Here is a 12,091-nt window from a genome sequence, read left to right on the forward strand (position 1 = left end):
GCATTTTTATTTTATAAAGCATTGAGAGAATATGGATGTAGAGATGATAGAGAAATTCACCCATATGCAAAGGATATATACCAATATGTTAAATATAGTTATCTGGGTAATTGGATAACATATTTTGTCTTATCTTTATCTGTATTGCTTGCTTTTCTTCTTACAGTAAACATGCATTAGTTTTATAATAAAAAATAATTTATATGTATGTACAATATATATATATATATACATATATATGGTAAATTCTTTATGTCTACAATACAAAGTTGATCTTCATGTATTAATAAACTAAAATAGCCAAGCAAATAGAATGAATAATATGTATAAATATTGTTTATTTGAATATTATCTTGATTACTAGATATAAAAAATTTATGGAACCTTCTAATAATTTTAACTCTTGTATAGGAGAAGGCAGACAAAGAAGGAAACTATTGGTTGAGGACTGCATTCATAATTGTTTAATGTAATCACTAAAAGTACTTGGCTCTGTATCAGTTAGTTATCAATATACTGAATTTAAAGTTCTATCTACTAATGTGAATTTTTTGCTATCATCTTTTAAGTTAATATCAAATATGATCCACCCTAACAATGCACATGTTATGATCCATTGAATTATTAAATGTCAATGGAATTTCTTAAAATTTTGTTATGCCTTAGCAGTTTTTAATATTGAACTTAGAATTCATAAATTATTGTTTAGCAACAAAATAAAGTCCAATAATTTAGCTTTGCTTATTTTCTAGTCTGATTATGAGACATAACACACACTAAGTGTCTTTCTAAGGTAATTTTGTGGGTTTCACTTATTGTATAATTCAATTAAAAAAAGGTTTTAATTCTTGCTGAATTTAATTGACCTAAAGCAACTATTTTTGCCATAAAGACAAGGATCAAGGAAATTCAGCCCTGTGTTCCTGAAACTGAGAAGTGAAAATTACATGGTTTCAAGTCAAAGCAACTCAGACAAAAATACAAGTCAAGTCAAGAATAGACCATGGATGTTTCTGTGATGCACTGATGTAAGTACATTTCCATTTTCCTTAATAGATTGTTATTTAGTTGGGAAGGTTCATGTTTTCTGCCTTCCAACCACCTCATATAAACACATATACACACACACATTCTATGTGCTCATACAACACTAATATACAGGAACAACATACAGACCAAACACAACGTTCTCTCTAATTTGTAACCAAGGAGGTTGTAACTGAAAGAGGAGACCCCCAAAAATATATATGCATACTTCTCCAGCTCTTGATTCTATACAAAAACATTAAAATGAAGTTTATAATATCTTCATGTTTTCTTCAGGGCCTCAACTGTGATTCCCTGGCCAATACCAAAAATATTTAGGAAACCCAAGTTATCAATGAAATGTTAAGAATATATTTCTATCTTCAAATACTGTTTAGATTTCTCATCAAATAAAAAAAATACTATATTTACTAGGATGGGACATAATCAGGAAATATGTGAGAGGTTTGTTAGCTGATCATCCATAATCTAAAATGACAAAAACTCTGAAATAAGCTGTTGTATTTATTTTAGCTTTATCTTATATATATATTTTTTTCTTTCTAAAGGGTCATTTGGTCTGAAAGAAGAAATTCCTTGCTTTGCGAGACAAAAGAAAAGTCTTCATGCATAATGTTTCAAAGAATATTGTCGTTGTTGAAGATGAAGATGGGGATAGAAATGGTCTAGAAAGGTTTGAGCATTGATTAGTTAGAATGCTCTTAAGACGTTTAAACTCATGAAAGGAATAGGACAAACCGAAATCAAAGAAATACAGACAAAAAGTACAAAGCAAGACAAGAATAAATCATGGGTTTCATTTTTTTTTAGATTTACTAATATAAGTACATTTCCATTTTCTGCAATAGGTTGTTATTAAATTGAGAAGGTTATGTGGATATGCACATAAACTACAAACCCAGTTGTCTGATTACTTTAGAAATATCAATGCAATTTCATCAGATTTTGGGAGAACTCTAAAAGTAAGGAAAGCCTAGAGAGTCTTGACTGTACTGTCTGAGAAATTTGTTTCTTGAAGAAAGCACTGGAGAGTGCACATAATTCCTAATATGATTCTTCTACTTTTCTGTCATGACTCTAGACAAGTCACTTAATTTTCATGAACTTTGGCATTTTTCCTATATGTAAAATGGGTTTAGAAAAGCATAATAATTCTCTACTTTCCTCATTTTATCCTAAACTTGTTTTTAGGAATGAAGAAATTGAAAAAATGGGAGCAACACTCTCCACTCCTTAACTATGGAGTGCACATAGTGAATATTTTTTTATATTTGTTTATATTTTTCAGTTACAGTTGACATACAACATTATATTAGTTTTAGGTGTACAAGATAGTAATTAGACATTGATGGAATATGAAATGATCATGCAAATCAATCTAGTACCCATCAGACATCACAGTGAATTCCTTTTAAAGAGTAGAATATGAAAGGGGGCACATAAATACTAATACTTTTTAGTGGAGAAACCTGATAAGCATTATCTCAGCCAAGGTCATTATCAAGGTCAACAACAATTGTCATAATTCATGTTAACAGTATGAAAACTTGATGCAATATGATAACGATGGCACTTTCCCCTCAGTGATTTGCTTTCTAAAAACCCACAACCTCAGTCTACTCATGAGAAAAAATCAGACAAATCTGTTTTTGACAGAGACAGAGAGAGAGGGGCAGAGTGAGGGACAGATACGGACAGACAGACAGGATGGGAAAGAGATTAGAAACAACAATTATTTGTTGTGGCTCCTTACTTTTGATTGATTACTTTCTCATATATGCCTGGATAGGGATGGGGGATACAGCAGAATGAGTGACCCCTTGCTCAAGCCAGTGACCTTGGGCTTAAGCCAGAGAACTTAGGCTTCAAGCCAGTGACCTTTGGGCTCAAGCTAGTAACCATGATTCCACGCTCAAGCCAGTGACCCCATGCTCAAGCTGGTGAGCCCATGCTCAAGCCAGATGAGACTGCGCTCAAGACAGTGACCTTTAGGTTTCGAACTTGGGTCCTCCATGTACCAGTCTGACACTTTATCCACTGCACCACTGCCTGGTCAGGCCAGAAAAATATTAATAGAAAAGTGATGTTGCAAAGATAGTTGAGTAGGAAGCCTCAGGAATAGGTACATCAAGAATAATTGAATTGGAAGAATCTATTTGATATAACTATTTTGGTATTCTAGAGATTGTTGAAGAATTTCAACTTCCAAGGGAAGACTCGGATTGTAAATTTTGATTACTTTTAGTCAATTTTCCTTTCCCTCACTCCCTAACCCCATGGAAGGCAGCTTACAAGAGAAGCTTGCACACTTTGTGGGAGCCAGGGTAAATAAAGAGGATCCTGTTCTCCAAATATCAGAGATCTGTGCTCTGATCACTAACTGCTGCTTCTGATACCAGAGGTGAAAGGAGATAAGGGGATGAGCAGCCATTGTTGTTGCACTCCCTCCCCCCCATTGTTACAAGTTCTTCAACCTCAGGATGAAATGACTTCTGGGGGATTTGAAGGGTTAGTGCCAGTGGTGGGATTCAGCCTGTTCACACTGGTTTGGCAGAACCAATACCTAACAAGCAAACCAGTTATTAAAATGGCACTTGTAATCAGGGTTCTCTTTAAGGTGGGTGCCTGTGCAGCCGCCCAATGTGAAAATCACAAATTTACATTCATTACTTTTTTTTTAATGTTCATCTATACAACAGCATATTCTAAGCACCCATAGTAATGTTCATTCCATCCATAGGTGAAAAAAATTTCACAGAATTATACTTGTAATATTTATTTATTTATTTCATGAAACTCATCATATCTTTGATGAAATACTACATTTTAATCCCCTCACGTGTGGTACTTCAGTAAGCAAACATCTAAGGGAAAGAGAAAAAGTGCCAAACAACCAGGGGGCTGTCAAGCTGTCATTTGTTTCAGTTTTGTGTTATGCCCCAAATCCCTCCAAGATATTATGAGTGCACTGGTGTTCACTATACGGAGAAACCAATAGGAAGCTAGGATACAATGAACCAATATAAATACATATGTCAAGGGTTATCTTATCGGCCATTTTGGAAGCTGTGGAAGAAAACTCACACTGTCCCATGACAAATAGATTTTTCATGCATATTATTTGATCATTTTTAATCTACATATCCTATGCCATTTATTAATCAGCCTAGAAATTTTCACTTAGTATTGATAAAATAAACATATGTTTTGATTGATGTTTATCAATAGTATGAGCACAGTGCTTTGTTTATAAAAGTTTATGATATGACCACAGGTGGACAAAATATTTTCTCACAGGTTTGAAGACAGACATCTTAGAGCAAACAATGTAATAATTTTTTAATTTTTGGGAATCACCACATCAAACAGAGAGTGCTGAACAAGTAAAATCATTGCTCTCTAAGGTTGATTCCATCAATGTATCCAAAATTACAGGTCATAAACTGGGTAAACCATCCACAAAAAAAATATATCTCATAAAGGTTGAGCTGAAATGCCCTACAGATGCACTGCACATTCAAGGCATTGTTAACAAAAGCATCAAGGTGTTTGCTTTTGTTTAACACTTCATGAAGGATTTTTGTAACATTAATGTGCCAAGAATCCAGTACTGTCCCCTATTTCGATCTACCTTGGAATTTAATTCAACAGATTGTAACCCAGATTACAAAAATATGAAAATAGCATTGAAAGAGTACAACACAAGTTCTTAAAATTAATATCCTATAAACGTGGCCATGTTACTTACGATGTACCTGATGATGATGTTATGAAACCCAACAACATTCCTGCACAGGAGGAAGGTCACTGAGTTAAATTTCATGTACAAACTATGTAATCATCTTGTTGAGTTTCCTGCTCTCCTTGAGAACCTGTGTTTCAATGTTTCTAAAGTCATAACAAGAGGAAGCAAGATTTTTAATGTGAGTGCCTCTAGAAGAAATTATGCTTACATTAGTTCTATAAAGAACATGATGAGGAAATGTAAGAAACTGTCTCTTACTTATCAAGATAAATAACTTATGCAGCTTTTATAATATTTGTTATCACTTTGTTATTTTCTGTGTAATGCCTTGATAATTTTTACTCTTTTATTGCCTATATTTAAATTTAATTCCAATTGTGATTCTATGTATGTGTTGCCATGCAACTTCCATTGTTGGTACTTTGTATTTTTTCTATTTTTTTCTTTTCTTTCCATGCTCTGTGATTATATATTCTTTTGTTCCCTTATATATTTGTCTTTTATTCTTGACATACCTTATTTCTAAATACTGATATTGATATAGTTTATACATATTGCTTGAATCACGATATTTTTCTACTTGAGCAATACCAGCTTATTTTTGTGATATTTTTGTTTTGTACCATCTATTGGTTTATCTTTTATAATTTTTTCTTTTTTTAATACTAATTATTGCCTACTCTTTATTCTATACTTTCCTCTGGTAATTGTAGTATGTTATAAAACTTCGTACTCTTTATTACATGTCCTTACTTGGTTTTTGACGCATATATTTTTCAATGAGGTTTTATACAACATCTTGTAACTTCAATAAAGGGTATCAATGTCTGGAAATAAATGTTATTATTAAAATATATTAAAATAAAACATTAAAAAAATTTTTTTGCAGTAGCCCTTAAAAGGATGAAAAGGCAACAGTGTTTGGCAAATCTCTTTTAATAAGAAACCAAAATCGGAATCTACTAAATTAGAATTGGCCCTGGATGATACAAAACAGTCACAAGCACAACCACTCCAACTTGAAGAAAGCAGCAGTCAGTTATTGAAATAAAAAATGATAATTCCAAAATTGAATATAGTCTTCTGGAATGCTAGATATGTGTAACAATATAACAATTTTAAAGAAAAATATGATGGGCTGGTAATTTATAACAAAATATTAGATTGTGAATATTGTGTAAAATATGACTTTATGAAAGAGAAAAGTGTTCATGTGTCAAAAGAATGGAAATGTTTTCAGATTGAGGCATCAGGGGAAAATAAAGAGGTACAACAAGCTTCTCTAAGGAAAAAAATGAAAGAACAGTTTCCATCAAAAGCTCATAACATTTGTAAAGGGAACTTAAAAAAAATGTGAGCAGGATTCAATAACAAAAGTAATAACAATAAATGAAAAATATTTAAGTACCACTTGTAGAGTAATTATTACAGTTTACAGCCTGGCAAAAAAGATGTAAACTGTTCTTAGACATAAAAGATGAGATAAAAATGCAAATTAACAGAATAGGATTGCATTCACATAAAACTGCTGTGAAAGTAGTTCATTTCATTGCAAAGGAAATTTAAAAAGAAATATTTAGCAAAATTATTGAAAATAATCCAAAAATATGTTTGATTATTGATGATGCTTTAAGGATATCTTGCAAACCAGTTATTATTCTTTTCTTAAAAGTTGAGGATCTTGTTATATCACCAAAATTGTTCATTGAGCTAGCTGAAGTGGAAAAACAAGATGCAGAGACAATACGTTCTTCAGTTATAGAAAGTTGAAATAATGTTGGGCTTACTAAGAACTACCTAGAAAAAAACTTAATAGGATTTTGCTCTGATGGTACCAGTGTTATCCTTGGGAGACAATCTGTAGTGAGCTCTAGTATAGCAAAAGAGTTTGCAAACATAATAATATGGCACTGTTTAAACCATCGCCTCCATCTTGTTTTAGATAATTTGATGAAGGAAATAAAGCAAGTAATCATTTAAAAATACTTATTGATAAGATATATACTATTTTTCTTCAATTCAATAAGAAACAAACTGAATTGACCAAAATACAAACAACTTGGAATTGAAATGATAAAGACTGGTAGAGTTTTGGGACCCAGATGGGCTGCTGACAGTTTAAGGTCAACCCTAGCTGTGTGGCATGCTTATCCAGCTCTACGTCACTATTTTTATTCAAATAAAAAGTATGTAAGTATGGCAGTTTGTCTTGAAAATATATATTTTATGACTGATTTGGCATTGATAATTGATATTTTAAATATAATTTCTCTTCTTTCAAATGCACTGCAAGCAAGAAATAGGGACATAATAAAGGCTGAAAATCATGTGATAAGATCTATTAAAGTATTTCAAATGCTTGGAAGGAATAAGGATTCATACAAAAAAATTGATGAATTAATTACTCCAGAAATCTTCAAAAATATAAAATTTGTAGAAAATCATTAATTTGATTAGCTTCCTTGGGAAAGACTTTTAGAAACATCATAACCAATTTGAAAAAAAGACTAATAAAAGCACATTACAGCCGATTTCAAGATAGGAAAAATTTACAATTTCTCAATTTTTTGTAGCCAGATTACAGAAATGTTGAAGAAGTACTAGTTCCACAGAAAGCAGCTGAAGAACAATGGCTCATATTTAATGATGTTTTAAATTACCAAATTGATATTAATAATTATTGAGATTCTGTGGAAAATGTTTTTTTTTAAATCCCAGAACACTGCAATTCCTGAAAGTGTTCAAAGTGCAAAAAATATTATCAGGACTATTGCTGTAAGTTCAGCAAAAGTGAAAAGGGCCTTTTCAAAGATGAACATAATGTGTTCAGAGAAGAGAAGTCACCTGTTTCTAATATATCAAACACAATGACTATTAGTCTAATCCGCCTACCTCTAAAGAAATGGGATCCTACTACTACAGTGAAAAGATGGTTAAGAATAAATCACACAGCTGATGATGCTTGGATAAAAGTGAAAAAAAAATGCAAGTGAGGACGCCAATCAAGAAGCAATATGGAAATAGCTTAAAAAAGTTTTTGTCAGGTATTATTTAATATATTTTCATTAATATTTTAAAACTCTTTCTTACAACATAATCTATTTTTGTGTACTACTTTTATTGTTGTTATTTAAGTATTAAATGTATGCGATAATAAAGTACCTTTTGGTATATCAGATTTTTATACTTAAGATGGTCATTAGGGCAGAGAACCATTTCTTAAATTATTTGAATCCCACCACTGGTTAGTGCCTTTTTCCTCCCCTTCATTTTTTTATTTTTCCCCTTTTGTGAGCCAGATTTTAAAGTAAATGAAATTCATTATTGCTTTATCTCCTGAAATAACCTTTAAATAAATGAGGATTATTATCCTGCGTGTTTGATTTTTCCACAGCTCTTAGCACAGTAGCGCAGCTGACATATAATAGCAGATTGTCAAACAAATATGTCTTTTTTGTGTGTGTGTGGCAGAGACAGAGAGAGTCAGAGAGAGGGACAGTTAGGGACACACAGATGGGAAGGGAGAGAGATGAGAAACATCAATTCTTCATTGCAGCTCTTTAGTTGTTCATTGTTTTCTCATATGTGCCTTGACCGGGGGGCTACAGCAGACTGGACCCCATGCTCGAGCCAGCAACCTTGGGCTCAAGCTGGTGAGCCTTGCTCAAACCAGATGAGCCTGCGCTCAAGCTGGCAACCTCAGGGTCTTGAACCTGGGTCCTCCACATCCCAGTCCGACACTCTATCCACTGTGCCACCACCTGGTCAGGCCAAATATGTCTTAAAGCCTATGTCTCATAAAACAAAACCTTATGTTTGCTGCTTCTCTATATTACAAAATACAATAGTGCAATTAGTTACTCATACACAAGTGCTGAATAGTTTTAACAAATACATATTTAAAGTCTAACCACTATGTTTTACACTAGAAACTAATGCAAATTAATATTGAATGTAAATAGTAATTGAAAAAATACACAAATAAATAAAAACAAGTAAATATTTGATTTGCAAACTTGTTAAACAGAGGTCATGACTTCTATTCTTTTAAATCAGTTTACGAGGTCCAAGGTAATGGCACAGGCACTCTTATCTTGTAACTATTGCCCAAGTCACTTAAAAAGAAATCAAGGAGGAAAAACAGAATATATATATTTTGCTTTGTTGATTTTTAGAGATTGGAAGATATCCGGGACAAGGACAATATCTATCATAAGAGAAATTAGAAATAAATTAATGGTAGATAAATTCAAATTTATATGCTATTTTATTAATATGAACCTCAGACAATAACTAAAACTGAACTGTGAAAATGCATTATTTATTTATTCAGACTATTGGCTGCAGAAGAGCACTGGTCCATATACAGAATGCTTTTGTAAGGAGAGGTTTAGTTTCTTAGCATAAAACCAAAAGATACAGACTTCTGACGAATTTAGATAACAGAGAGCCATTTGAACCTTTATTTTAGGCAATTGTTTTGGAAATGCAAAAAAAAAAGTCAGTTTAGAGGAAATTATAGTACTTCCAATAAAAAGAGTGCTGTAAGTTTCTGCTTTGAAGATTCCTCTGCTCAAATACAGTAACAATGACAAATTATATATAAAAACAGATGACCAAAGTGATACAAACACAGTCCAAGTTTAGTCAAATATCTCTATGGGCCATAAACATAAAAAAGATAAAATGTAATATGCAAGTGAAAAGGCATGGGCCTGAAATACTTTAGCTCTTGAAGCAGGCAGAGACAGCTGAGGGTTCTTTTCCTGAGTAAAGGGATTGACGTCATGAGAAGGAGTGGACAAAAGCCAGACTTGCTGACTGAAACCAGAAGCAAGTTCTATCACCTATGCTGAAAAAAGGCACTGATCTCTGTATCTAGGACAATGGGAGAAAGCAGGCAACTTGGGACAAGTCACCATGGGCTCAGTGACTACATCTGCTCTATTTCTAAAATCACTATGGAACAGGAGAACTGAGATCCATTCTAGATGGATCTGATTCTAGATGAAAAGTCTATAATACTGAATGGAGAAAGACTCAAGAATATTACCAAGGAAAAGTGAGGACAGGTGGTGAGGGATGGGATTCTCAATCATGATAGGCTGAAAATTAAAACCTCAAAACATAAGAAGAAAAAGGATATTTAAGAATGACTTCCATAAAAGCAATTAGAAGATGAATTTCCTCCAGATGAAATGAAAACTTTAAAGCAATGTAAAAATGTCTTCAAAATCAGTATATTTGGGACCCAAGAAAAAATGAAAGTATAGTCTTTTTATTTTCTTTTTTTATTCAGTGAGAAAAGTGAAGGCAGAGGGACTCCCACATGCACCCTGACCGAGATCCACCCGGCAAGCCCACTAGGGAGCAATGCTCTGCCCATCTGGAGCGTTGCTCCATTGTTTATCAATAAAGCTCTTCTTAGCGCCTGAGGCAGAGGCTATGGAAACATCCTCAGCTCCTGAGGCAAACTCACTCCAACCAAGCCATGACTGCAGAAAGAGAGAAGCAAGAGGGGGAGGGGTGGAGAAGCAGATAGGTGCCCTCTCCTGTGTGCCCTGACCAAGAATCAAACCGAGGACATCCACATAACAGGCTGACTGACGCTCTACCACTAAGCCAACCAGCAAGGGCCATATTCATGTTTTAAAAATCACAAAATATTGAAACAGAATTAAGCTAAGTAAATACAGAACAGGTGAATATAAAAAGAAATGATTAGAAATACAAAATTTAATTATAGATATAAGAAATTCAAAAAAGGTGAACATCTCTAGAATGGAGTAAGTATGGCTTTAACATCTTGGGTATTATGTATAAACACATATGTGTTTTTATATAATAGTTTATTTATATTTATAATCATAGACATGATTATAAAAGTATACTTAATAAACATAAGGACTCTGGGTGAAAAAAGTGAAAGGATTAAGCATAGAAAAGAAAAATCACAGACACAGGCCACAGTGTGGAGGAGAGGGGGTAGGGGAAGGTAGAGGAGGTAAAGGGGATAGATGGTGATGGAAGGGGATTTCACTTGGGGTGATAAGACTATACTTTCAGGGATCATTTCTATAGTTTGTAACTTGGGGTGGTGAACACACAGTATATGTACAGATGACATGTTATAGAATTGTGCACCTCAAATCTCTAGTTTTAATAACCGACGTCACCCAATAAATACAATTAATTTTTTTAAACTATAGTTAAATCAAACTGTAGTTATAAAAAAATGTTTAAGTAACCTACAGGAGGGAGGAAAAGAAAAACCAAAACAATAGCAAGGAGAAAAACCAAACACATAAAACAAAAAGGCATTTTATTAAAAGACAGAGATTGGCATGGTGGACTGAGCTGTGACTGTTTATGTAACAGTAACAAAAACCCGAGTGAAAACTGACTTCAGGCTTCTTAATTTTCTGCCAGTTAAATTTTTTATTGTGTGTGGAAGTAAGCATTTAATTCATTCACTTATAACATTTTCCATAATTATTATGTTTTTACTAATAACTGAAATACTGATGGCTACCATACCATGTTAAGAATCTAGGACAGTGCTTTGGCAGACACGTCCTGCTCAAGACAGTGAGCACAATAGCACAGTTCACGGAGACTTACACTGTATTCAGCACCATCCATTGAAACAAATCCTGAGACAGAGTAGACAAATTTCCCAAATGATCTTGAACTATAAAGGAGAAAAAAACCTAAAATTTTCATTTATATTGTTAACATGTTTGTTAGATACAGTGCCATTTATACAGATACCCTTTCTACAAGATTTATCATTATCAACCTAAAGTTGATAATGATAGAGAGGCAGATAAAAACTTGGTACTTCCAAGTTTTTAAAAAAATATAATGAAAATATTTAGTATGAATCATTGCATTATCAGGTTTTTAAAATTTTTATAAAATATTAATCATTCATCTTTACTAAACCTGAATCACCTTATATACATACAAAAATAAATATTTTAAATATATTTGAAGAGTGGGAATAAATATGTAGAGGTCATTATTTACCAGTGAATTCTATATGCCAGTCAAACTTTTTATTAAATAAATATTTTCTAAGTGTTTTCTTAGGCAGTGAGAATTACCTAGTATAGCTGTAAGAATTCCATATGCTTTCACACTAAATTTGAATTGAAATATTGAGATCATGTAAGTTTACAAAGCATGGTGACAAAATAATAATTACTTAACTGTTTTGATTTTTTTGTAAATGTCCATCAATAGAAATACTGAAATTGATGTGGAAATATTTAGTTACCAAGAAGACTATGACTAATG

At 32.9% G+C, this 12,091-nt stretch overlaps 1 protein-coding gene and 1 pseudogene across 1 annotated transcript in view; one reads left to right on the forward strand and one right to left on the reverse strand.

Annotated features, from left to right (window-relative positions):
* PPP1R1C (protein phosphatase 1 regulatory inhibitor subunit 1C) overlaps positions 1–12,091 on the reverse strand; it is a 148,006-nt gene that overhangs the window by 79,684 nt on the left and 56,231 nt on the right. The gene's annotated exons all lie outside the window — the stretch shown is intronic.
* LOC136307044 (small nucleolar RNA U3) lies at positions 10,843–10,927 on the forward strand (annotated as a pseudogene).

The sequence above is a fragment of the Saccopteryx bilineata genome, chromosome 5, assembly GCF_036850765.1.
Source record: "Saccopteryx bilineata isolate mSacBil1 chromosome 5, mSacBil1_pri_phased_curated, whole genome shotgun sequence".
NCBI lineage: Eukaryota > Metazoa > Chordata > Mammalia > Chiroptera > Emballonuridae > Saccopteryx > Saccopteryx bilineata.